Source organism: Alexandromys fortis, unplaced genomic scaffold, assembly GCF_014885135.2.
Source record: "Alexandromys fortis isolate MF-2015 unplaced genomic scaffold, M_Fortis_MF-2015_v1.1 scaffold_210, whole genome shotgun sequence".
NCBI classification, from domain to species: domain Eukaryota; kingdom Metazoa; phylum Chordata; class Mammalia; order Rodentia; family Cricetidae; genus Alexandromys; species Alexandromys fortis.
The window spans coordinates 542638-564742 of record NW_026068101.1 but is presented as its reverse complement, the minus strand read 5'-3'; the positions used below and the strand labels follow the sequence as shown (position 1 = coordinate 564742).

The window sequence follows — 22105 nt, the reverse complement described above, 5'->3', positions numbered from 1 at the left end:
AATGTATTATGAACATTTAGTAAGGTAGTTACTGTGCAAACATCAGTAAACTTCAGGTGTATAAAACAGTGAGCTAGAAGATTAAGTGGAGAAGACTCTACAGCAGCAAGAAAAGGTGGAATCTCTGAGCAAACACTTAAGATGTGTGCTACATTTATAAATATTTCAAAAGCACTCCTGAAAGCCATGAAGACTTGCACAAAGTGAAAGGCCTGCCTCTAGGAGCATTCAACATCATAAAGCTCTCAGTCTTTCTAAGGTAACCTGGGTATTTACTGTAATCACCATAAGAATACTAAATAATGAAGAAAGGTGGGAGTCAAATTTAAAAAAACCTAGATTATACATTAAAAATAAGACAATAATTTCAAGCAATGCTTCTCAAAAAAATAAGGGAAAGGGATATTCCTAACACTCAATATAAAATACTAAACTTACAAAATAATTAAAACAAGAGTAGACATGTGGATGAATAGAATAATAGGACAGCGAATCTAAAAATAGACCCATGTGCACAGAATCTGACATTTGAAAAGCATGGCATCGCACCTCAGATCTCAAGAGCAAACTTTTCTTGAGAAAACCAGGGATGTTTTACAAAGCATGCTCTATTTATGCCATTGCTGTACCCTAACCAAAGCAGAAAGACTTAACTTTAAAGGTTGAAAATAATAAGGATGCTATAAGGAAACAAGGGAGGGCAGGCCCAGCTGCAGGCCAACAAGTGGAAGACCTGCAGGCTACACCCTACCACCACCACCCACTGTACCCTGTAACCTCAAAGACCCACCCTGCTTCCCAAACCCACTGATCCATCATTCTCCCCTTGGCCGGCCAACCATCCACTACAACATCAGCAGCCCCTATAGGCACAAGCACCACCTACACTAGTTGTAAACAGATGGAAGGAAAGGCACAGGTACAAACCACATGAGAAGGAAGAACAGACTCTTAGGCACAAAGTAAGGCTCATACCAGCCAGAAGAACTGGAAGATATGATGTATTTAGACACCCAAGCCCCCATAAACCTCAGCTGAGACAACCCTATTGGACCTGATGACCAGCCAATCACCAGAACCCTTGGCTATTCAGGTCAAAAGACAACAAAGGAAACAGATAATAATGGAACAAAAGACCCATCCAATAAAGATATCACAAGAATCAACAACTGTACCTATAATTATCTCAAACCCAGATGGTTAAACACCAGTGTAAGAATACAGTCAACAACATAAAGGGTAATATGGTACCACTAGAACCCAAGTGGTCCTACAACAGCAAGACCTTAGCATCCCAACACAGATGAAGCTAAAGAGAATGACCTTAAAAATAACTTAATGAATATGATAGAGACAATGAAAAATTCCCTTAAAGAAATTGAGGAAAAGATAAACAAACAAATTGGAAGAAATCAACAAATACCTTAAAGAGAGCCAAGAAAGCCAAGGGAAAAAATCAACAAGTGAAGGAAACAGTTCAAGACTTGAAAATTGAAATAGAAGCAATAAAGAAAACACAAACTGAGGGGATTTTGGAAATTGAAACTCTGGGTAAGTGAACAGGAACTACAGAGGCAAACATCACCAACAGAATGCAAGAGATGGAAGAGAGAATCTCAGGCACTGAGATAAAATAGAGTAAATATAGTCACCAGTCAAAGAAAATGTTAAATCCAACAAATTCTTAACATAAAACATCCAGAAAATCTGGGACACCATGAAAAGACCAAACCTAAAAATAATAGGAATAGAAGAATTCTAGCTCAAAGGCACATAAAGTATATTCAACAAAATCATAGAAGAAAACTTTCCCAACCTAAAGAAGGATAATCCTATGAAGGTACAAGAAGTTAACAGAACACCAAATAGACAGGGCCAAAAAAATATCCCCTCATCACATAATAATCAAAACAGTAAACATACAGAATAAAGAAAGAACACTAAGAACTGCAAAGGAAAAAAGACAAGTAATATGTAAAGGCAGGCCTATCAAAATTACACCTGATTTCTCAATGGAGACTCTAAAAACCAGAAAGTCCTGGATAGATGTTTTGCAGACACTAAGAGACAATGTATGTCAGCCCAGACTACTACACAGCAAAGTTTTCAATCACCATAGATGAAGAAAACAAGATATTCCATGACAAAACCAGATTTAGACAATACCTATCCATGAATCCAGTCATACAGAAAGTACTACAAGGAAAAATCCTACTTAAGGAAGTCAGCAGCAACTTCATATGGAAAAACAAAAGGTTGCAAATTAGTAATGCAGGGACTGGTTGAAGAAGGAAGCTGCCTTCAGATTGTTCCATGTGTATTTGAACCAAACCATCAAAATTATATGTGCATCCTGACAAATATAATATTGTTTTCCATTTTAGTTGAAGAAACTGAGAACTATAATGACAGCAAAGCACATGAGTGGACCACCAGTATATCAGCCCCACTTGTGACAGACACAGTCTTTCAGGACTCCTAAACCCTGGAAGGACAATCTACTTACTATGCCTGGTTTTATTTTTTCTATTTTTTGTATGCATGCATATGGGGGTGTGTGCACATGTATGTGTGTAGCAGTGCACACCTGAGTGGAGGCCAAAGCATGACATCAGGTGTCCATTTCTTTTTTTTTTTTTTTTTTTTTTTTTTTTTTTTTTTTTTTTNATTTTTCGAGACAGGGTTTCTCCGTAGCTTTTTGGTTCCTGTCCTGGAACTAGCTCTTGTAGACCAGGCGGGCCTCGAACTCACAGAGATCGCCTGCCTCTGCCTCCCGAGTGCTGGGATTAAAGGCGTGCGCCACCACCGCCGGCAGGTGTCCATTTCTAACATTCTCTGTCACTGAGCCTGGAGTTAGGCTGGCAGCCAGCAAGCCCCAGCAATCCTCCTGTCTCCATGTCACCTCCACCAGGACTGGGGTCACAAGTGTGCACAACTATGCCCAACTTTTTCTATGGGTCCTGGGATATTTGAACTCAGGTCCTTATGACTGTGTAGCAAGTGCTCTTGTTCATCAAACCATTTCCTCAGCCTGTTTTCATCCTTTTTGCTGCTGCATAGAAAACGAAACTGTAACTTACTCTTCTGTAAAAATGATATCTAGAATGATGGGCATGGGCTTGACGACATTAACCGAAATATTATGAGCACAGCAACCTGCCCTTTTCCCTGCATGCAATAATTATGCACATTTATTGTGCACATGGTAAGGGCACAGCTCATTTCTTTTCACTACCCTGTGAAGTGATTTCACACTCTTAATTGAAACGTATTTGATGAAAAGATTTGGTACTGGTTTATCCTTTAAAACTAAAACTTTGATTACTCAAAAGACGAGTGTGGGGGCAAGAAAGATGGTTCAGTGGTTAAAGCGCGCACTGGTCTTGCAGAGAACCTGAATTTAGTGGCTCGCAGTCAGCTGTAGCCTCAGTTTCAGGGGCTCTGGCACCCCTGATCTCCATAGCTGTCTGCATTCCCATGCATGGATCCAGACATCTACACGCAACTTTTTGAAAAAGTCAATCTTTTTTTTTTTTAAAGATTGTGACTACTATGCTCATGAAATACAAGGAGGAAAACATTCACAGAACTAGTTCTTATGCTCCTGTTTACTGCTGATGTTAGAGGAACAACATGGTAGCCTGAGAGGGCCCAGAGTGCTGTGACTCTTCCTCAGGGGGTCATTTTTCACGTGTGCTTCCTGAGCATCCAAGTACAAACGCCAACGCATTTTATTAGTAGAGGATTTACCTTTAAGGTCAACGTTTCCTTAAATAAGGCAGTAATTTTAGGACAGTCTGAGAACACATCGCATTAGAAGATTGTTAATTCCATGGAAGTCTGGATGCGGTTCAGCTGGCATCTATTACAGTTTGTCAACATATGCCTAAATTAGATATTAATTCATTTATAATTGAATTGGCTTCGTTAAAATGCTTTTTCATTACTTCTCAATCACAAGCATTTGGGAGGTGGGCAGTGTCAGAGGACAATTTGCAGGACTCATTTCTCCTTCTACCACGTGGGGTCTGGGGATTGAACTCAGGCGGTCAGGCCTGGCAGCAAGTACAATCTGGTATTCCTTCTCAAAAGCTGAACCAGGTTCCTCAGGCAGTGTCACTGACACTTGCTCTCCATTTAGCCAAAAGAAGAATGGAAAACAAAACGAACCCTCCACAAATAAGGACTTCTATATTAAAATGAAGAAAAAAAATGGACAAAATTCTTTCCCCAAACAAGAACAGGTGTGTTCACTCGGCCTAAGCACCTGCACAAACGCCTAGAGGAACATGAAGTATCAAGAAGCTTCCATATCGAAGATAAAGTGACCTTATTTTGCAGTTTAAGCCACCAAAGCTGGAGTGGGGGGTAAGGGGGCGGGGAGAAACTAATGCACTGTTAGGTAACAGAAGCCCCAGTGTTTCTAACCTCGCTGTCACTGTTGCTGTCTATCTTCTGGCCAGTTGCTTCCCAAATGTATCCCTATGCAGCCGGGAAATCTAACTCATCGCATGTATGATGAAGTAGGGGATGGGTTTGTTCCGAAGAACAGTAACAGTGGAAGAACTCAGTGTTGGGAAATGAGAACGAACAGCCTGGTCAGATAATGAGGGCAGTCTCAGAGTGGCTGGCGAGCAAGTTCTTCAGAGTACGAGAATCTGGCGTGCTGCTCTTGGGAGACAATTTCCTGAGCCTCTTCTTGCCAAGGTGGCTAACTACACTTGTGGATGGGTTCCTAGGTCCACTCGAAACTGACAAGCTATTATTCTCTTCTCACTTGGGCGAATGTGACCTAAATTTCATTTCTAAAATGCAGCACTAAGATCACAGGGACAACCCTCCCAGGCCACACCCTGCCCTGTGAGCATGCTCATTCCACTTTCCTTCATCAACTGACCACACCCCTGTGAGCATGCTCATTCCACTTTCCTTCATCAACTGATCACACCCCTGTGAGCATGCTCATTCCACTTTCCTTCATCTACTCACAACAAAACTCCAGGTCCTTGGACCACCTGAGTCACACTTTTCTTCTAGGAATTACTCTAATTTTTAAATGATTTACATACATGCAATTTTTGTCCTAAATATTTTAGATTTAGGAATTTTAAAAAGTATTTCACAGGAGAAATTAAAAATAAATTCACAGAAAACATGGCACTTAGAAATACATATATACCAATTCTTCTTTATTCTATTATGAAAATAGCACTTTGGCTTTTTGATTGACTTGCCCATGTCACCATGGGTGGTAAAGTAAGACTTATATTAAGTATTAGTTTGGTTGTGGTGATGTCCTGTCCTTTATAACGTTGACGGCTTAGACAGCCCCCTCTTAGCCATTATAAGCTCAGTATTTGTAGCAGGGAAACACAGAACACCCTTGAACATACTCCACTAACTCACATCAGACTCCAACAATCCGGTTTCAGAGGTGGTAAGTGGGGGTTGCGGGTGTGGGTAGATGGTCTTCTAACATTTCTAGGAAGTGTTTGTCATGAGATTTATTCTAGACTAGAAGATAAGTGGGTGGCAGTGGGCGAGGCCTGCGGTTGATGACTTCATCAGCTCCATTTCTGTTTTTAAACAGCGCGTTTGTTTGAAGCTGGATAAAAGAACAAGACAGAGACCATTCTTGTTCTCTTTTAAGCAGCTGAGAGTCACAGTGTGGTATCACTTCTTTCAAGTAGGACCCCTTTGAGACATTCCTGAAAAAGATGCATAACCCATGAAGATCAGCAAGGCAGCTGACCTCTGGAAACCCTACAGAGGACCATGACCGCCACTGAGGTGAGGTCAGGAACATTCTCGGCAAATGTTTGTCAGGAAGCTTTGCTAGCAGATTCCCTCTGAGGGAATGTCGCAATGTCGTGTATAGATCTAGGCACTAGAGGCGAATTTATAATTTCAGAAAGGGAATTTACAAAGATGTTTTTGGAGATCAGAGAGGGTTTTCTTTTTGCCCATAATAAATAACAAAGTCATATGAGTCCCTAAATACATACACACAAATAACAGTCCCATCCATAAGCCACAAAAGAAATAGGCCAGATTGTAAGAACCCAGGTACTGTTATTTTAGCGTCTGTGCTTTAAGTACTCACAATATTCTAACAAAATTGTTTAACATATTTAACATGCAAACAGAGTTAGAGAAGCCAAAGGAAAATGGAAGGATGTGTTTAAAGTTGTTAATACACACACACACGTGCTCCAAATTTTCAACCTGTGAACTTACCCCTTAGAAGAAGAATGGGGGAGTATTTTCATGTTATGTAGAGGAGTTTTATCAATACGCTATTCTAAGGAGAATACTCCACTCCCAAGTTGAAGCAGCTAAGACACACGAAGGAATAAAGAACAGTGAAAAGACCATATGTGGATAACTGAGTTTGATGAGTATTATAATTTCTATAATTTTAGGAGATTTTAAGTATATATAAGTATTAGATGAAAATATGTCAGTATCATATAAGGCTTTTTTGTATAGCAAACAAAGGTGACAATAAGGGAAAACATAATTAGAAATAGGCATATTTAAAAATTATAAACACTGAGTTCTGGGCCAGCAAGAAAACTTAGCAGATGAGGGTATTTGCCATGAAAGCCTGATGAGGTTCAATCTCTAGACACCATGGGAGGAGAGAATCTCTAGACGCCATGGGAGGAGAGAATCTCTAGACACCATGGGAGGAAAGAATCTCTAGATGCCACCATGGGAGGACAGAACAGGCTCCATAGCTGTCCTCTGACCACATGTGTGCTTCAGCACAGGCATGCCCACATTCATGCACGTATCATACTCACTTGAGCTTCTGCGCAACCCCCACATGCTAATAATAAATAAAATTAAATTTAAAAAGTTGAGCTCAATAGTAAACAATAATAATTCCACAATTTAATGTACCTAATCACATGATCTAAAGTTACCTATTAAATGATATTGATGAAAGAGAACAGAAGTAAGCATCGTTGTGAGAACCTGGAACATAGTATCTTTCAGGTATATCAGACAAAATGGTTTATAGGGTGAATAAGATTTGGACATGTGATCCAATAGTCATATGTTCCATACTCTAAAGTTGCAGGAAGCATACATTGACTTTGAATAGGCATAGATCATTTAAAAAAAAATAATCATTTGTGAAGAGGGTTACTGCACACAAATGAAGTGCAAGTGTTGTGTAGAGATAGTAGGGAGGCAGGGTTTATGTGCACAGCTGGATCAAGGAGGCTGTGTTAACTTTCTGTAAGGGAGCAGTCCTAAGTCAGCAAACATCTGGCAGAGAAAGCTCTGGTGGACCAGAGGAAGGCTGTCATTTCCCTGAGCCTGGGGCGGGGGTGAGGAGTGGGGAAGGGGAGGGAGAACTTTGCTAGTTCCCTCTGAGTCTCTGGTGGGGCAAGGGGTGGGGAGGGGCTTGGTTGTTTCCTTCTTGACAAGGTTATGTCCATATCAACAACATAGTCACTCAGAATTTCAGGACTTCCTCTGTTTCCTACAGGATTCCCTGGAGCTGGAGTTACAGATGATTGTAAACTGCCATGTGGGCGCTGGGAACAAAACCCAGTCATCTGCAGGGGCAGCAAATACTCTAACTACTCAGGCATCTCTCTAGCTCTCAAGCCCTCGCAAAATAAAATCTCTGATTGCAAAGAGAATTAGACTGAAAACCAATACCAAGAGATACTTAGAAAACCTATAATAAATCACTCAATATGGTTACTAATAACATATGGGTCAAATAAAGAGGTCACAGAGGCAGATGGACACCGTCACCTTCAGCAGCTTAAGGGAATTCCCTTAATGTTAAAGACCTTGATTCAGGCAACCTAGGAGTTGCGGCTTCAGTGCAGAAAAGAACCTGAAGACTCATCAGTATTGTGAAGAAAAGTTGGAGTTTATTAAAGACCCTTTAGCATGGATCTTAGGAAGAAGGGCTAAGAGAAACAGAGGCACCCAGGAAGGGTAAGGTATGCCATCAGTCTGGGTATGGGCCTCCCAGAGAGGAGCCCCAGTTGCCTTACTCTCTTTACAGTAGCCATAGACATGATTTTGTTGGGTTTTAAAGTAATTGTCTTCAAAGAGCTACCCAACTGAGACCTCTGGGTCATTCCTGGGAGGCATGAAACTCACTACAATGGATGAGCTTTGGAGCACAGAATTAAGAAGGGGAGGTTATCTGTAGCAGAAGCAAAGCTAGTAGTCTTGCTTGAGATTCTCAGAAAACAGGGTTAGAAGGAAGAACAAAATGTACAAGGACATATCCATTCAGGCATTAAACCTGTTTTATTGTTCCACATCTACATATAAAATCTATAGTCAGTAAATTTATATAGTTTCAAAAATAAATTTAAATATAAGCTTACATATAGTTTATAAAATAAGGTAATATTAACTTAAACTGGGCCATAACATATATGTATTACAAGCCTATCAAAGTATTGTTTATTACAATGGAAAAAAGAGAGCATCTTCAACAAATTGTGCTGGCAAAACTGGATGTCAATCTGTAGAAGAATGAAAATAGATCCATGTCTGTCACCATGCACAAAACTCAAGTCCAAGTGGATCAAAGACCTCAATATCAGTCTGAACACACTGAACCTGATAGAAGAGAAAGTGGGAAGTACTCTATAACAAGTGGGCACAGGAGATCACTTCCTACTTATAACCTCAGCAGTACAGACAGTAAGGGCTGCATTGAATAAATGGGACCTCATGAGACTGAGAAGCTTCTGTAAAGCAAAGGACACTGTCGCTAAGACAAAAAGGCAACCCACTGACTGGGAGAAGATCTTCACCAACCCCGCAACTGACAAAGGTCTGATCTCCAAAATATATAAAGAACTTAAGAAACTAGACTCTAAAATGCTAATCAACCCAATTATAAAATGGGGCACCGAGCTGAACAGAGATCTCTCAACAGAAGAAGTTCACATGGCCAAAAGACACCTAACATCATGCTCAACTTCCTTAGCGATCAGGGAAATGCAAATCAAGACAACTTTAAGATACCATCTTACACCTGTCAGAATGGCTAAAATCAAAAACACCAATGATAACCTTTGCTGGAGAGGTTGTGGAGGAAGGGGTACACTCATCCATTGCTGGTGGGAATGCAAACTTGTGCAACCACTCTGGAAAGCAGTGTGGCGGTTTCTCAGAAAATTCGGGATCAACCTACCCCTGGACCCAGCAATACCACTTTGGGAATATACCCAAGAGAGGCCTTATCATACAACAAAAATATATGCTCTACTATGTTCATAGCAGCATTGTTTGTAATAGCCAGAACCTGGAAACAACCTAGATGCCCTTCAATTGAAGAATGGATGAAGAAAGTATGGAATATATACATATTAGAGTACTACTCAGCAGTAAAAAAACAAGGACTTCTTGAAGTTTGCAGGCAAATGGATAGAAATAGAAAACACTATCCTGAGTGAGGTAAGCCAGACCCAAAAAGAGGAACATGGGATGTACTCACTCATATTTGGTTTCTAGCCATAAATAAAGGACATTGAGCATATAATTCGGGTTCTTAGAGAAGCTAAATAAGAAGGAGAACCCAAAGAAAAACATATAGGCATCCTCCTGAATATTAACCTTCATCAGGCGATGAAAGGAGACAGAGACAGAGACCCACATTGGAGCACCGGACTGAAATCTCAAGGTCCAAATCAGGAGCAGAAGGAGAGTGAGCACGAGCAAGGAACTCAGGACCGCGAGGGGTGCACCCACACACTGAGACAATGGGGATGTTCTATCGGGAACTCACCAAGGCCAGCTGGCCTGGGTCTGAAAAAGCCTGGGTTAAAACCGGTCTCGCTGAACATAGTGGACAATGAGGGCTACTGAGACCTCAAGAACAATGGCAATGGGTTTTTGATCCTACTGCACTTATTGACTTTGTGGGAGCCTAGGCAGTTTGGATGCTCACCTTACGAGACTTGGATGGAGGAGAGTGGTCCTTGAACTTCCCACAGGGCAGGGAACCCTGATTGCTCTTTGGGCTGACAAGTGAGGGGGACCTGATTGGGGGAGGTGGAGGGAAAGGGGAGGCAGCGGTGGGGAAGAGACAGAAATCTTTAATAAATTAAAAAAAGTATTGTTTATGAAAATTTATCTTTCTGCTCTATAGCCCTTGGACATCTAATGTCACTGCTCCTTGATGCGATGTCCTGCAGAAGCAGAAGCTGTCATGGTGAAAAACAACCTTAGTAAAATTACTCTTTTGTCTGGAACTGTAACCCAGTTGGGCCACTCTCTAATGGCCTACCTGGCCTACTGCCCTTGCTTCTCCTGAGCGGACTCTATTAAATTAACCCTGACTCACAGCTGTGCCTCTGACTGGAGCCAGACAAAGTCAGAGAGATAGCATAAACCCCTTATCAGGAGCACCCCGCCCCTGCCCTGAACTACAGTTCCTCGGATTTTATTCCAGTCTGCGGTGACAGGTGTCCTTGCCTGCACCTCAGTTTCCACTTACTGAGTTTGGGCTAGCGTCACAGTTGCTAGGCTTATCAGTCCATGGGAGACACAGCAGTGCGCAGGACTCAGCGCCTGTTGGAAGGGATCTGTTCTTCTTACTGTTATTTATTTATTCTTTCTTTCAGTTTTAGAACTACTTGAATGTTTGGGCCACTTCCTAAACAATTTAGGACTTAAGACTCAAAACTTGCTGACACTAGCTACTCTAACTGAATTATGAATCTATTTTTAAATTCTTAAAGGCAGCATAGCATCTTGGTTAAGGGTGGCTTCTACATACAGGTCCCAAGTCTGAAAGCGAGCACATGTATGTATGACTTTGTACACATTTTATACACTTTGACTTTCTATCTTCAAAATGAGGGTAATGGCAGACCTCTCCTCATACACAAACACGTAATCTGCAACGCCATGTTAAACAGACAGTAGTCAATAAATGCTGGGTGCTGCCATTACCATGGCTCTGTCTACCCTTTTTCATAGGCCACATTCCTGCCACTCAGCTCAGTGACGGAGATCTCCTGACTCCGCATGTCTGTTTCTTCCAGATCTGCTTCAAAGATGCAGCTCTATTCTTTGTAATGAGGCTATAGTAAATGGGATTATTTCCTAAAGAAAGAAGGCAATTTGTTGCTTTAGCTATTTTTTCTTTCAAAAAGAAGTAGGCTATAGTCAACTCTCTGAACCTGTTCATACTGCTTTGTCGTTAAAAGATGCTACTTTCATAGACAGTCTGTCATCTTGGCCTATCTAGAAGGACAGCTAACGGCTTCATTTTCAAAGAGTAAAATTTGAAAGTCATGCAAAATCAAAGAAACTATAATATATATATATTTATATAGTGGCATTTCGTGTGTATTTTAATAAATTAAGTTTGCTTGAAGATCAGAGAGTAAAAGAGCCCCACTGTCAGCTTTACAGACCAGGCAGCAGTAACACACACCTTTAATCCCAGTAGCCATACTAGTTGCCATAGAAACTGGGCGGTGCATGCCTGTAATGCCAGTGGTGCACACCTTTAATCCCAGCCCCAGAGAGGAATATAAAATGGGAGGAAAGAGCTCTGAGACAGTCTCATTCTGAGATTCCTGGAGGCAGAATCGCCATTTCGAACTGAGGTTGAGGTAAGAGCCAGTGGCTGGATGCTTTGCTTTTCTGGTCTTCAGGTTAAACCCAATATCTGTCTCTGAGTTTTTATTATTCATGCTGCATATATAATATACTATATATTACATAGGGATTATTATTATTATTATTATATTTAGTACTGGCCTGTTCCATTCCTACATGGTTATTTTGAGTCTCGATCCTGGAAGTTTTAAGCCTGTGGCTAAGAGATTGAACCAAAAAGAAGAGACCTACAGACCTTAACATATCATGGAATTGATGGAGGTAGGTCTTGTATCTTATCTGCTGCTTTCATTGGTTAATTAATAAAGAAACTGCCTTTGATAGGACAGAAAATTAGGTAGGCGGAGTAGACAGAACAGAATGCTGGGAGAAAGAAGCTGAGTCAGGCAGTCGCCATGATTCTCCCACTGGACACAGACGCAGGTTAAGATCCTCCCTGGTAAGCCACCAGCTTGTGGTGCTACACAAAATATTAGAAATGGGTTAGATCAATATGTAAGAGCTAGCCAATAAGAGGTTAAAACTAATGGGCCAAGCAGTGTTTAAAAGAATACAGTTTCCGTGTAATTATTTCGGGTATAAAGCTAGCCATGCGGGTGGCCGGGTGCCAGGAACATAGCCCGCCGCTCATATTACAACATGGAATACTTACCAAATATGAATGGATACATTTTAAAAATATGAATATGTGTGAAGACTAATGCTAACAATAGTCACTTTCATGATTCTATTCTATGCAATGTCTCTACCCTTATTCACACAGAGAACAATAAATACTTATTTATTGATAAAGCCTTAGATATACTGCTTCCCTCTGACATTTTAAGGCTTTATCACTGAATATTATGTATGTGGCTTTACTGGAAGCAAGGAGGTCAGAATTAACGTGTATTCCAGGACTGGAGTAAAAAAGTGAGAGATAAAGTGCCCAAGCTGCAGATTCCCACGAAGAGCTGAACACCTGCCTAGCTAACTGCCCTTGGAAGAATAGGTCTGTGCAGACTGGGCAGCGGTGGCGCACACCATTGATTCCAGCACTTGGGAGGCAGAGGCAGGTGGATCTCTGTGAATTCAAGGCCAGCTTGGTCTACAGAGCAAGTTCCAGGACTGCCAGGACTGTTACATAGAGAAACTTGTCGAGACAAAGAGAGACAGAGAGGAAAAGAAAAGAAAAGAAAAACAGAAAAAAGGTACTCTCAATGCACAGGATTTAAAGTTATATATAGTCCAACACTAATTTCCCAACTTAAAGCCTGAAGCAAGTACTCAACTTTCAAATTAAACTCAACAGTAGACATTTGCAGAATTTTCCAGAAAATGTGCACAACATAAAAATAAATATGATAAAACATCAAACTGTCAAACAATTCTACAAACTCAAACAGTTTTTTTCAGTATACCAGCCAAACTTGACAAAATTTTTAAACCAGAACGCACGCACGCACACACACACACACACACACACACACACACACACAATCTCTAAGCATCAAAATGGATGTTCTGGGCTCAGCTGGATGCCAGGAATGGCTCATGATTCTCAATACTAACTACATCTCAAGCCCTGATTCAGAAGTAATTCTGACCCATGCTGCTCTCAAGGGCACTGTTAAATATTGACTCACAGTATGGGGGTTGGGGGGGATGGGGACTTGAGGGGGAAGTAGCCACTGCCCACTCCAAACCTGGGGCAGGTCATTGAATTGTAAAGGACTCTGTGTCCCATTCCTGGGCTGACCTCTGTCACCTCCTCCAGTATTTCCTTCTCTCTTTGGTTTCACTTAGGGATTAGTTACTAGAACCAATCTGCCCATGAATCACTCTGCTGTCCTGCCCAGCAGCCTGCACAGACAGCATATTCACTGCTGCTTAAAATTAGCACTTGTTTCTTATCAGCAGTGGCTTGACTCTTTCCCGACATCAACACATTATTGAAAGTTCAGTACTGTAAATCCTTTGTCCTTCCCAACTCTGCCCTTTCAAGCTGGCCAGAACTGCCCTTTCAAGCCGGCCAGAAATAACAAGGGGCTGTCTACCAGAAGAAGCCAAGTCCTCCCAAACGCACAAAACTACCAATGCTCAACCTCTTCAAAGATGGGTTCAGACTTATCTTGAAGTTTTGAATCCTGAATGTGGGACTCAGGATTCAAAGGAGCTCATACATGCTATGAATTTATAGTAACACAACAAGGACTTCGACCACACACGTGCCATGCTGGGATTTCTGTAGCAAAGAAAAACAAGGACGACCAGCACGCTTACAAAGATTTCATCTTCCCACAACCCGGCCTATGTGCTCTCTAAATCTTTAGCTGACGGTGGGCACCAAAAGTGACTTTAACCAGATCCAGCAGGGGATTTAATTCGATATTGGATTGGCCTAGATTAGTGCCTCTGATTACTTGGCTTCTTTCAGAATGTCTTCTTTCCAATTCCACACACTCCATTTGCACAAGAAAAATGAAAGCTTATAATTTGTTCAGGAGAGAAGTTAAGTCAGCAATTATTAAGGCATTCTGGAGTAAAAACTGATCACTACTAGTTGCAAGAAGTTCTCTCTTCAATATGAATACTGTATGACCTATACATTCCCTGTAAAGCCTGTCAGACAACATGGGATGGGGCTCAATGTGCACTAAACCCTGGGTGTGATCCTATACTGCATAAACTGGATGTGGTGGCCTGTGTGTAATCCCAGCACTCCGGGTGAGTGTGTGTATGTGTGTGTGAGAAAGAACCAGAAGGCCAAGGTTATCCATAGCAGGTTAGAGGTCATCCTAGACTACTGGTCAAGGTTATTCATAGCAAGTTAGAGGCATCTAGGCTACATGAGACTCTGACTCAACACACAAAACACCCTACCAAAGATAAGTATCACTAGCAAGTAAAGAAACTTAATACAAAATATGAAGTTAAAAATCATGGTCAAAGAGTTAACATGGCAAAACTAGAACAAAAAGAAATATGTTGTGACAATAATGTTCATGAAATGTGAAAAGATCATATTAAAAAATCAAACATGACAAACTCTAAGGAATATGCTGATCTTGTTACTCATTTATTATTCTTTAAAAAGTTATGGGATTTTGTTGTTTTAAATATTTTGCAACATTTAAAAATACTGATCTATGTATATGTGTGCCCCATTTGTGTGCCGTGACAGTGTAGGTCAGAATAGGGCATTTGATTCACTGGACTCCCTGGAACTGGAGTTACAGACAGTTGTGAACCACCATGTGGATGCTGGTCACCAAGCAGGTCCTCTGGAAGAGCAGTAAGCTCAACAAACATTTTAAAACAGCTTTTGTTTTTTTTTTCTTGTTTCTGTTTTTAATCTGAGTGCCTTAAAAAGTTTAAAAGAGGGTTAAAGTTATGCTTTAAGTTTTAATCACTGTGCTTAAGAGATCTATAAAACAAAAATGACCCTGACCTGTAAACCCTACTTGAAGACAGAGGACTTCACTGGATGCTGGGGCTGTTGTTCCTGTAAGGGAATCAGCCGCCTGTCTCACTTCTGTGCACAGGCTGGCGGTCCCCACTGCACAGGATGTATGCTTGCCCCCGATTGGACAAATCTGTAGTTGGTAGTAGGCACATCAGGATGTATGCTTGCCCCTGATTGGACATAGGTGGGAAGTGCATAGCCTTGTGGTTTTTACCTTTATAAGCACAGAACTAACATAATTTGTGGTCATTCTCTGTTATGGACCTGGTTAGGGTCCATTGTCCTGGCCAGTATTTAATAAAGCTTGCTACAAATTTGGCTAAGGAACTGTGGCAGTGGTCCTATTCTCGCCTGGTAGGAGCAACACTTTCTCTGCCTCCAACCACACTCGGTCTAGCCTGTATGGAGCCTATGGGTCCATGGCCAGATGACGATTTGCTTGAAGGCCAAGCTCAGGATATTGTCATTTTGTGTCTCAGTCACGAAAATAGGGTGTTGAGCACACTGCAGATACTGAGCTACCACCTGCACAGCAGAAACCTGTGTGCCACCAGGGCCAGTTAACCATGGCTATGCCAGGCTGGTGGTTTCTGCCATGCCAGCTTTAAAGGTTTGTTTCTATGTATGTATGTATGTATGTATGTATGTATGTATGTATGTACGTACCTGTATGTATGTACGTACACATGTGTATCTGTCTTCCTATTGCCTGTGGGGAACAGATGAGGGCATCAGATCCCCTGCAACTGGAGCCACAGGCAGTTGTGATCTTATAATGGGGTGCGGGGAACCAGAACCCAGGTTAAGAGCAAGTGTTCTTAACCACAGAACTATCTCTATAGTCTCTGGACCATCTTTTAAATGTTTAGGATGTGAGGCCTGTCGACTTCCAGTCACTCTGCAAGAGTGGCTATCAGAATGACCTTTCTTTCCCACCATGGTCACTCACATTAACCATTTGCATCTGATTCCTACCAACACTTCTGAAATTACTTTATTTTATTGCATTTTATGTATTTAATGTGTATGCACTACGTGTCTGTGTGTGTGTGTGTACACAGATGTGTGCATGTACCTTTCATGAGGCAGGTGTGGAGGTCAACAGGAGTTCTATCCTTTCACGGTTTTTCTGTGTAACGCTGGCTGTTCTGGAACCCACTCTGTAGATCAGGATGGTCTCGAACTCGCAGAGATCTGCCTGCTTCTGCCTCCTGAGGGCTGGGATTAAAGGTGTGGCCACCACTACCAGGCATAACCACACTTTTAAAAGAGAGGGAAGTCGCACACTTTTCATTTGACATGTAAGGAATGTAAGGTTAGTAGTTCACAAGTCTGGTCAAGTTTCACATAAGAGAAATTACTCTGTCTACAGTCTTAGTATTGACCCAACTAACGGGCTTCCCTGCAATGGAATCTTACAACACACCTTCCAAATGCATTTCACATGCAGGAACCGCCTCATCTTTCACGTTCTGTTTTTCTTATTATTATTATTATTGTTTATATATTCAAGTATCCCCAAATGCAATGCTTTGTTTAGTAAACAGGATAATGTTTACACAATCAGAAAACCCAGGCTTCTATGCTCATGGAATGTGAGACAAATGAGTTCTCAAAAATCCATTAAAGTAGTACCTTAGGTAAGAAACTAATGCCTGCCAATTACTAGGCAAACTGTTCCAGAAGTTAAAGATGAATAAATTAAAATTATATTAGATATGAGATATAATTTAAGGTTTTTTTTTTTTTGGTCAATTGGTATTCAGCTTTTTCCCATTAAAAATAATCCGGGCAGGAATTAAAATTTCAGTAGCAAATGCCATGATGTGAGCCCCAGGCCTGGCGTGTCCAGAGGCGGAGAGCAATCTCCAGCTACTTCTCGGTGCTACAGGACAGTGTGTTGTAGACTATCTAAAACTGTGCTAGTGTCTAAATTCCGGTCTTACAAACAAACCCAGTTCTCAAACTCCTGACATTCGTTCTGAATAGCTCATGGGGGACGTGGTCTGGAAACAGCTACAGAAAAAGCTGACATCCAGACTGATTTGGTAATTTTTGTGAAAACCCATTTTTAGAAAAGAGGTGGGAAGCCAGCACACTCTAAAGAAGGTTTTTCTCTTAGTTATGTAAAAGCAAGGACCATCTCCAATCTGAACACAGAGCAGCACTTGCTTACATTAGCCGGCTTTACTTCTCACCATTTAAGGTTAATTGAACACAATAGTCAATGTTGGGAATTCAGTGCAATTCAGTTTTAAAATGAAAATTGAGCTCTGTGGAGACTGTCAGACTAATGGACTAATTCCAGCTCACACTCTTTCCCAAGAGTCTCACTATTTGTGCAGTTAATGGGATACAGACAGTGGATGCAGACACATACTGATACCCAGCTGGGGATGTTGCTCCTGAATGTGGGTTCAAAGGAACCTACTATGGGAAGCGAAAGAGAAATCTGAAGAGGCAAGGACACTGGCCCCAGGGGCAAAGTGTGGAAGATCATATATGAGGAGATTCTTAGCAAAACTAAATTGTAAAGACCAGAAAGGGTGGGCTGCATGCCTGCATCACAGCCCAAACTAAGGTAGCTTGCTAGGGCACTGGGAGGGAACACTAGAGAGTAAGCCCTGGGAGTCAGCGAGAATTGGGGGAGAGCCTTCAAGACTAGAGAAGGAGCTAGGGGTTTTACTAAGCACACAGAGAGTTGTAGATGCTGAGGAGATTCTTGGTGTCATCTGGATCATGTGGGAAGTGAGCAGGGATCACATTCTCAAATCTGCATGCATTACTTTATAAACTCCATTTCCCCTTAGTTCTACCATGCTGACCATGAAGAATGTAATTATAATAATGGGGCGATCTTTTTATCGAAACACATCTTGTCAGATCCTAAGGCTGCCCTTCCCTAGCTATGAAACTTGAACCTGTGACTTCCTTCTCCTGACCCTGTTTCTCAGTGCAGCAAAACATGGGGTAATGCCACACTGCAAGGCCCGGTAGACAGCAGGTGCTCGGCACAGATGTAATGACTGCCTGATACGGGGGAAGGCCATTTGATAAAGACTTGTCCTGAAGGATGAGATTAGCTAACAAACAAACAAAAACAACAAGCAAATAAAAACAAGGAAAACATGCCTTGGTCCAGGCATTTTACTCTATAACATTTGTAGCTATTACCAGCCAAGAGAAACTCTCAACTAGTGTTGCATTCTAGTATTTTTCAATTAATTTTGCAGTGCTTTCTTTCTTAAAGAATATATACATGTTTCTTAGGGTAATAACTTTTTGCCACAGTGATCCTGTATAACAAAACAATAACAATATTACATTGTTAATGTCATTATAATAACATTGCATACAATGTTTCAATAACAACCATTATCCTCATGGTCACATGTCTCTACAATGACTATAGATCAGCCAGTTTAGGCTGGGATTAAATGAGATAGTATTGTTCAAATGTAGGCTGGGCTTAGGAGCCATGGACCAGAATACCCACACCCTGGGCTCTTGGCTCTGGGGCATCATAGCAGACAGAGTATGGGACTCTCCTTCAGGATCTGACGAAAAACATCACCCTTGAAGATCTGGAACAGCTCAAGTCATCCTGCAAGAAGGACACTTCAGGAGGAGAGTGAAGAGATCACCACCTGCAGTGTGGCGTAACTTCCCGGAGAGCCACACAAAAGCTGAACAAAGACAACCTCTCCTTCATGGAGCACATCTCTGAGATATGCCGCTGTCCTGACCTACTCACTATGGTGGCTGACTACAGAACCCGTGTGCTGAAGATCTCGGAGGATGATGAGCTGGAGACCAAGCTAACCGGTATCCTCAGTGCCAAAAAGTACAAAGACATTAACGGGCAGCTCTCTGAGAAAGACTTCATCAAATTGGCTCTCCCACCTGAGCAAGGGGAAGAGGAAGAAGGTTGGATCTGCATCATATCCTTCACCATCTTCAATGGGAGGGCTAGTGCAACACCCTGCCTGGTACCTACTTACTAACTTCGTCCTAACCCCCTTACTATGTGACTGTGTGTTTCTGTGCATGAGCTCTGTCTAGCTGTCCTCTGGCTCACCTAGTTCCTCCTCCTCGTGAAGGGGCTGGAGTCAAGGGAGGTGGGGGAGAAGTGGGGGCTATGTGATTGGCACACTCCTCCCCCTCCCCTTTCCTCCTCTCTTTCCTCACATCTTTAAAGTATGGAAGCAGAAAGGACTTGTATTTTCCTACACTGAGGAGCTCAGGTGACAATGGGAGGGATGGTTAGAGCTAAAGAGAATGAAGCAGCGGGAAAGGACGGTAAAGAGGCTACTCAGCCTCCACCTGGAAGGCCAAAGAAGAGCCAGAGTTCAGTGTTTGTATGGCTGGGCTGGGCTGGCTAGCCTCCAGTTTCCAGCTATTCCTCAGGCTAAAGGCCTGTGTGGCAGTAGAGCCCTTGTCATGGACCTGGGATGGGTTTGAATCAGAAATCTTAATGAGAAGGCCACTAGATCCTTTCTTGGTCCCACAGACCAAACCCCATGGAGATCCCAGTCTTCGCTGTCCTCAGCTTCTGCTCTGGAGAGACTATGCGGGGACCATGCACTACTGAGCCTGCGATGGGGCAGGCAGACAGGCTCACTTTCTACTCCTCTGTCCCAAACACAGACTATTGAATATACTGACCCCGAGCCTAGGGAGGTTTTAACTTCAACCTGCCCATGCCTACAGGGTTCCAGAATGGATACTGTAGGCAACCTTCCCATTTTACAGTTTTGAATACCCCAATCAAAAAAGAAGTTAATGACAGTGGTTTCCTTTTGCACTGTTTACCACCACAATTCAGTCCAGGAAGGGACTGGTAACCTTTCTCATTTGGGTTTGGGGATGCTTCACAGCCAAGTCCTTGGGGTACAGTGGGCGAGCCCAGGCTTCTTCCCCATCTTGACCATGCTGATGTGTGTGTTCTACATACACGTATATTAAACCTGCACTGCCAGGTCTGCGCCCTTTTTTGAGTTTTTTAGCATTAACTTATTGCCTTGGTCGGGGCAGGAGTGGGAGGGGATTGCCACAGTGAAGGGAGTGGCTGAGCCAGACTGTTACATAGCCCAAACAGAGAAAAAAGCATTAAAACCAAATCACAATAAACATTAAATTTACATGCAAGCTCAGAGACTATTTAGAGAAAGTCGAAGGTAGGAGCTTCTAGGATGTGGAAGCAAAGCCTCACAGGGAGGGGAGGACCAGTGTCAAAAGAGAGAAGCCAGGCAGGCTAGTACCCCATCAACCCCTAGCCCAATCTGCTCATCCCCTCTGCTTTAGCATACACACCTCCAAGACTCCAGTTTTGCCTTAAAGGTCCTTTCTAAGTCTGCCTAGTCCTGCCTGGCTTCTCCTTTAAGAAAAGAGCTCTTGTACAGCTGGGGGGAAAGAAATAAGCACAAACCATCTTTCCATCTGGGATGGTATAGGGGAGCCGGAGCAAGATGGAGCTTTCCTCATGGGAGAGGCCGGGGAAGAGAGGGTGTGCTTTTCAGCAGTTTCTCCATACGGCAAAACCCCCAGACTTTAAACAGGCTAACCTGCCTGGGAGACTGACCACACTGCTACCGCGACCTGCTGTCAGGTCGGCCCTGCCTGGGCTCCACTATCTGCAGCCTGCACAGCCTTGCTCTAACCCTGGAATAAAGGCGCCTGACTATGAAAAACAAACCACAACAAACAAAAAAAACAAAGCAAAGTACTGTGGGGTGATGATATTTAACCAGGCACAAACGGCCTGGGGAGCAACAGGCCCTCTCTGGCCTAAACTAGACTAAACCAGCTATCTGAGCCTGCTTCCGCCTGAGTCAACCTAGGTCTGCCAAGGCCAGCAAAAATTGCCGAGCCATGAGACAAGATGACCTAAACCAGGCTCCAGCCACCACAAAAGACGACCTGGTACCAGCGCTGCAGCTTCCCCTGCCCCAGGTGGGGGGAAGGTATATAAGGCTTTCGCCTTTTTGAAGAAACTGAGCTTGTTGCATTCAGCCTGGCTCCTGACTAGGCGTCTACGCACCCCATTCCCCAAGGGGCAGCTGGGTGGGACAAAGCAACATCTGGCGTCCAAACAGGGTGTGGCCCTGGCATAGGCATCAGGGTCATTTTTCTTGTTGCTGCTATCCTGCTTGGGGTCTTTAGCCTGTTTCTGCTGTCACCGCTTTCACCTTGGTCTGCCCATCCTGCTCTGCCTCCTTCTCTCATCTGCAGTGTGCTGAGACGCCCACTTCTTGGTGTTTGATGGTGAATTAGCCCCAATGTGTTGTATATGTTCTTGGTCACACCCTGGGTAAGTGCTGAGACCCCTCTTCCTCTCTGCTGTTTGTTTGTCTGTACCAGTGAATAGGGAGGCACACTTTTTCTGACCCAGTTCACCCGGCACTTCCATATAAGGACTGACCCCCCGCTCCCAGGGAGTGGAATCAAAGGCTGACCCCCAAATATCATCCTTGTCCAGAGACACTGTTTGGGCATATGGCCATGGCCTAACAAACTACGGAAATATACAAAGAACTCAAGAAACTGGTCATCAAAAGAACAAATAATCCAATAAAAAATGAAGTACAGACCTAAACAGAGAACTCTTAACAGATTAATCTAAATGGCTGAAAGACACTTAAGGAAATGTTCAACATCCTAAGCCATCAGAGAAATGCAAATCAAAACAACTCTGAGATTCCATCTTATACCTGTAAGAATGGCCAAAATCAAAAACACTGATGACAACATATGCTGGAGAGGTTGTGGGGTAAAGAAAACACTCCTGCATTGCTGGTGGGAATGCAAGCTGGTCAGCCCCTTTGGATGTCAGTGTGGCCATTTCTCAGAAAATGGAAACAACCTTCCTCAAGACCCAGTAATACCACTTTTGGGTATATATCCAAAGGATGCTTAATCGTGCCACAAGGACATGTGCTCAACTATGTTCATAGCAGCTTTGTTTATCATAGCCAAAACCTGGAAACAACCTAAATGCCTTCGACCAAAGAATGGATAAGGAAAATAGAGTACTACATA

At 42.6% G+C, this 22105-nt stretch overlaps 1 protein-coding gene and 1 pseudogene across 4 annotated transcripts in view; one reads left to right on the top strand and one right to left on the bottom strand.

Annotated features, from left to right (window-relative positions):
- The window catches only part of Acyp2 (acylphosphatase 2), a 192474-nt gene that overhangs the window by 54319 nt on the left and 116050 nt on the right, over positions 1–22105 (bottom strand). The window lies entirely within an intron of this gene.
- On the top strand, positions 5776–19395 carry LOC126489534 (astrocytic phosphoprotein PEA-15-like; annotated as a pseudogene).